This window comes from Bidens hawaiensis, unplaced genomic scaffold (genome assembly GCF_021521415.1).
Source record: "Bidens hawaiensis isolate Kalapana, Puna unplaced genomic scaffold, B.hawaiensis_p1.1 tig00036752_1, whole genome shotgun sequence".
Lineage (NCBI taxonomy): Eukaryota > Viridiplantae > Streptophyta > Magnoliopsida > Asterales > Asteraceae > Bidens > Bidens hawaiensis.
The window spans coordinates 158,148-165,000 of record NW_027505431.1 but is presented as its reverse complement, the minus strand read 5'-3'; positions in this window follow the sequence as shown (position 1 = coordinate 165,000).

Sequence of the window (6,853 nt, the reverse complement as noted above, 5' to 3'; positions counted from 1 at the left end):
TAAGTTTTAAAGGTTTTCACCTTTCTTATAAATAGAGTTTCTACACTCTCGCCTGGAGCGCACGTTATCCAACGTATGGTCCGGGGCAGCGGGACCAGTACACGCTTAGTGGCTGACAATTTCGTTGCTTTCGGCTATATGGAGGATCCTACGATATATGGTAGACGTACCATTTCCTAAGGTTTTAGGGGTTTTCACCTCTTCCCAAGGGCCTTGTCGCCAGTATTAATTATAAGGTTTTAGGGGTTTTCACCTCTTCTCAAGGGCCATGTAGCCAGTTTAACACCAGTTTAATTTCTTGGGCTTGTCCCCAGAATATTTGTTGGGCTTGTCCCCAGATTATTTTTGGGCTTGTCCCCAGAATATATGATGGGCTTGTCCCCAGAATATTTGTTGGGCTTGTCCCTAGTTTATTATTTGGGCATGTCCCCAGCTTAATGGGTTTGATCCCAGTTAACATTATGAAATATTTGCAACAGAATCACTAAGTTGTCTACGAAGATCAAACACATAAGGATCCTAAATCCTAAAACTATCCCTTCAAGGATCGTTGAGAATTCAACATTTCTGGTAACTTAGGTCTATCTAGACCTTCTGGTATGATCTCTATTAATTAACCTTTGTGTTATATTTATTTCAATGATTTTAAACATATCAGTTTAGAAGGCTATTCCTTTAAAATTGTTTTATAATTGGTTAACCTGTTTTAAGGATACTTTATCCTAGAATTTACCCTTTGAAAGAATTCTCTTATGAAATTTTTATCAATTATTAAAGATATGATTTCCTACTGTTTATTTTTTGAGGATATTTTATCCTAAAAGATTTTCTTAAGGATCTTTTATCCTATACGTCTTTTACTTTAAATTATTTTCAAAATTATCAATAATACTAAACTTATATTTAACAAGTGTTGAAAATAAACAAACAAATAGATAGTCAAAAGATTTATATATTAACTAGAATAAGCCCCAAGGACTTATCCAAAATTACCTAACTCGGACTTCACCATACGAAAAGATGGACCATCCATCCGGGTAAAGTAGGAGTTACTAATAGGTCATAAAGTGCAGGAAATTAAAAACAGGGGCAACAAAGGCTTCATCCCCACAAATAGAGGATCCCTCCACCTTTGTCACCCCCGCCAATTGTCTTAAGGATCATAGATCCTTCATCCTAGAAACTATTGTTTATTACAGACCATAGAAATTGTTCATAAAAACATCAACACCAAATAAAAAGTGGTCTCGGGCCTTGTCTTTAATATCCTTCATCGCCCACTTAAGCTGCATCATCTCCCCCCTTGCTAGCTTCAACCGCCTCCTTAACGCCACTGGTCCCAGTCTCAGTGTTCTCAAGCATCACCCCGTCGTCCTCACCACCAAGGTCGCCAAGAGCAGCCTTCCATTTCTCAACATCCCAAGCCGACTTGTCGAATGCGGGATCACCGGCCTCCGTCGCCATCTTGATCCGCGCTTGGAAGATTGACCTAGCAGCCCACACTTTGGCTTCATCAGTTGCCTGCTCTACTGCTTCTTGACGTTGGGCTTCAGCTGAGGATATCTGATCCTCCAATTGTTTCTTGAGTTGGATCATATCCTTATCCTTAGCAACCGCAGCCTTTCCTAACCCTGCCATCTTCTCACTCATCTGAAGGATAGTTTTCTCATAATAATCCCTCATAGCAACCACAGCCTATCAATAAACTCCATGTCAAGATTGGGACAATACTGGATCCTAAATCACCAAAGTAGAAAATACGGTATACTTACGGAACAGACAATGTCGCAGTGAGTTTCGGGATCAGAGGATCTCTTCCTCTTGGAAGCTGCAGATTTAGCCCTAGTAGTGGCGGTCTTGGGCTCGGAGCTGGAACCAGCCTTTGAAGCCTCCTTCTTGGTAGCAGGAGAAGTAACCATGCAGTCGATGTCGTCAAGAGATAACTTGAGTGCAGACTTTCCAGAATTCTTGGTGCCTGTGGAAGAAAAATCAACAGATAAGTATTCTATTTTATTCTAATTACTTTAAAATTATTAACTTACTTGACATGCTTGAACTTGAGGGGATATCACAAAAGCCTTCAACAAAACGAGCTTGAAAGGTTCTAACTGTGGTATCCAGTTCCAGGAACCGTTTTGATTTTTCTTCTGCTCCAGGTAATTTGCTCAGCGAAGCGAAGTTCTCAACTACAAAAAACAAAAACAGTGTAAGGATAAAGATTGAAGAATAAAGGATCCTAATACTCCTTAAGGATCCGGGATCCTACCCTTCGTGACCCACGTTGAAGGGAGATCAGTCCCCCTGGTATCAAGTCGCGTTTAACGAAGAAAAATTGATTCTTCCACACGGAATCTTTTAATGTGGCTTTGGAGATCGGATGGGCCTGTCGGGGCTTGGATTTGAAAATAAAACGGGAAGAACCGAAGGTAGTGAGGGTATACAGATATGACAACTCCGGAAGGCCAAAATCGATTTTTTCCTCCTCAACGATTCTTTCGATAGTGTAAGAACTCTCCAAATCATTGGCATAGCTTGTATGTAAGATATGCCGGTAGAATCAAAAACGCTTTGGGTAAAAGGCGGAAAAGGGTATTTATAGCCGATAAGAAAGGGAGTTGTCGTAAAGCAGATCCAAACCTTGGAGTAAATATCGCATCTAATGCTGGATTCGTAGGGTTGGAACAGGGTTTCTGGAGGAAATAATGTATGAAAGCTGTCAACTTCGGGATCCGTGAGCTTACAAATTTCAGAAGATGGGTTAGAAAGCAGACCTTGGGGTTCCATTTCAACTAGTTCGGAACCACCGGATGACTTTTCAGAAGGTTTAGAAGGGGCCGGAGAAGAAGAAGAAGCGGCGGACATGATTAAAGAAAATAAGATGCACAGGTTAGAAGAATACCTGATGCGTCGGATGAAGGTGTATATAATCTAAGATATAGGGCGGCATATATAGACGGTTATAATTAACCTTGGGGGCTAAATAGTAAATTTTCTGGCAAAACCGTCCCATCATTCAGTTTTCACGGGATTTCAAATTTCAAAATGACAGTTGTGCTCCATTGTGACCCGCCATTTTGGGGGCAATTGTTAGGCCACGATTTTTAGACTGAGGATCCTTTATCCTTGACTGTCTTATGGATAGTTTATCCTTGAAATATTCATCAGGATATAAACGATTGACGATCCTCTGTATTGTTTGTTTACTAATGATTTCGTTTAGTATGGTGATGTGTTAGACAGGTATATCAACTGTAAGACGAACTTGCATCAATTATCCTCACAAGACAACCTTTAGCTGGAGCATGGATCCAAGATCCTAATTCAACATAGCTGATTCTGGATGAACTCCCTAGAAGATTGATGTTTAAATAATAACAACGGTATCTAGACCTGGTCTACCGCTTTGTTCGCTAGTGAGTGACTATCAGCACGTGGTCAAAGAGCACGTTGGTGAAGAATGGAAGACTAGCGGATTTATAGGGCGAAGTTGTTAAGTTTGTTAATTACTTTTTCCTTATATATTTGAGTATGATCGAGCTAGAAACACACATGTACTTACGCACACACTAGAGCAGAACTAAACACTCTCTCTATTCACTAGCTTTCGTTGTAATCTCGATCATAAACTCCACGAACACTTGTAATACCTTTTTGTTAATCAAAAAACTCGACGGTGATAGTTTTCACCGTCCGGGGGTTTTTTGTGCCGGAGACCACGATAATCATATACTCACCGACCAAAGGTTACCTTGTTGATCATTGACTAAAGTAATCCGACCAAAGATTATCTTGTTAATCCTTGACCGGAGTTATTCTACCAACGATTACCTCGATAAGTTTTGACCGAAGTAAGACTATCGTGATTAAGGGCTTTTTCCCTCGAAATCAAACCTTTGTGTCCACCGATATCACGCTTATACACTTATCATTGTCAAGTTAGCACCTTACCTCACTTAACAGATTTGGATACTTAATCCTTAGCAGATTTTTGTCCAAAACAGTTACGATTATATTGAAGAAATGGCGGATTTTTAGGGATTATTAGTTAATAGTCTTTATTATTCATAACTCCCTAGAATTATTATCTTTTATGTATAAATAGAGGTAATGATCAGCTAGGAAACACGACACAATACACTCTGCTCTCTATGAACACAGCAATACACACACACACTTAGAAAATATTGTATCACAGATCATAATCTCCACCATTGTAACACCCTTTTTGCTTAATATAATCAACGGTGATAGTTTTCACCGTCCGGGGGTTTTTTGTGCCGGAGATCACGATAATCATATACTCATCGACCAAAGGTTACCTTGTTGATCATTGACTAAAGTAATCCGACCAAAGATTATCTTATTATTCCTTGACCGGAGTTATTTTACCAAAGATTACCTTGATAAGTTTTGACCGAAGTAAGACTATCTTGGTTAAGGGCTTTTTCCCTCGTGATCAAACCTTTGTGTTCACCAATATTACCATTACGTACTTATCATTAACAAGTTAGCACCTTACCTCACATAACAGATTTGGATACTTGATCCTTAGCAGATTTTTGTCCAAAACACGATTAAAAACATGATATATATAAAATACTTGACTTAAAACCTTAAATAATAAAAGATCAACGAAACACGAACTAAGCCAAACTCAGAACATTAAATATACACAATTTTACAAGGGATCCGAGATGTATAAATAGATGTATATCAAATATCCCCACACTTACTCTTTTTTCATCCATGAAAAAGTCTAATGCAGTTGGATCAGAATCGGAAAATATAGTCTTAAAAACATATAGGTTAATTTTTAAAGCTTTGAAGAACGCAAAAACCGCGATCACCGATAATGTTGTCCACATAAACCCATGCCTTAATCTTTACTGGGACAAATAAGAACCGACAATAATATTACTCAGTGGCTTACACAATTAAGACCCGCTTATTTTCAGCTTTTACCGGACCAGACCACCCCAACTTGACTTAAACCTCAAAATTAGCATAATTAAAACTTTTGTTGATCTATTTTTTTCATGAATAGTTAAGACGATCAAGGGTATTGTTTATCCACCTAAGCTTAAGCATCAAAGTATACCAAGCAGCCATTGGATACGATTAAGGTTCAATTAATTAATAGCTAGTGTTCCCCACTACATGACAAACCCTCGTTATCAAGCAATACCCAGAACCCATCACCATAGGTGAGCATGCCAAATTTCATTTGTAGGGCTTACATGTAGCGTGTCCTTTGTGGTCTTTTTCTTACTGGTAATGAGACGCGCGCAAGGGGACCCCACATGGCTATCAGCGTGGATGATCAAGTCTGTAGTGTATTTGTACTTTTGTACTTTTGTGATCATGGTTTATAGACTTATAAGGGTGCTCTTTTTAGCTTTATTTAAAATACCACAACCCCACTTAGGAATTGTGAATACCCAGATGAATAGGTTGCATTCAGACCCATGGTCTTCGGACCCGAAGCATCCCATCAATACAAGATTTAAGGTTATAAAACCATACACCAATGAGGTGTAAAACACTAAACTAAGCAGTTAAGATTTATATCGCAGGCTACACGGCATACTCTAACGTTAAACCTACCCAAGCATCATATGATAACGTATTCAAATTTTAAAACTCATGATATTTCCACTTTTTCATACCAAAAATTGTGGCTTGAGTATGGCCCGACCTTTCGTTACTTATCTTCCACGGACAAAACGCTTTACCCACAAAAGATTTTCGTTTTAACCATTTTATCAAATTTGCCCTTTCATTTTCAAGGCTGAGCCTACTAACACATCCCAAGTTAAGTGTGTTTTCTTTTATTCATATCATATTATTAGTAGTTTCAAAAACCAATTTCCGATAAATATCAGCATCTCCCACTTAAACGCAAAAAAAAACTAAATTCAAGGACTTTTTTTTAAAAAAAACATTTTTCAATTTTTTTTAATTTATATATATATATTTAAAGGTTAAATTTAAACTATGACTCAAATATCCTATCCCCACACTTTAATTTTTCATTTTCCTCAATGCAAGGATAAGGGCGACTTAAAACAAAAATAAAATAAAAAAATAAGTCGGACTACAAAAACTAAAAACTTAAAAAGAAAAAGCAAAAACAAAATAAAAAGTTAACAAGCTAGATAATGGAAAAGATTAGCTGGTAATATGTGAATGAAAACATGATGCCAAGGTCTTTTTCCATGAATGCCCTCCAACCACGAACGTGCTCAGCAAATGGTAACTCCTCCTCTCACACGCGAACGTAAGCGGCAAAAATTCAACAATATCTAATAATATATCTTATCAAGCTGATAGATATTATGCAATTAAAGTGTTTCACCAATAAATATATAAAATATAATAATCAGGAGCAAATAAATAAACATGAAGTATATGGCTCCATCATCCCCACACTTGTTTTTTTTTTTCATTATACTCAATCTGGGGATCGTCTATAGCTCAATCTTTCTTCAAACTAGCAAAACTTAAAAACAAAAAAACAAAGACAAACTACAAAAACTACGTTAGTGACTCGATTAATTATACAAACTTCGCGAAATCTCCCCACGGTTGAACTTAATCAGGAGGTTTCTCCTTAATCTGGACCCTATCTAACCCGTTTAGTTCCACCCACAATTTATCAAACATTAATATATCAATGATGGAACCACAAAATATTAAATTAGAATTAAAAATCAGTAACAGGTCAGACCACCTATATTTAAACTTACCTGGAAAGAGCCGAATGCGTTGTGAGTATCGAGAAGACCGGTCGTGTTTGACTTTTAATGGCTTTTTCACTCCTGTAGACCATCTCCTAAAATATACGCAATTTCGG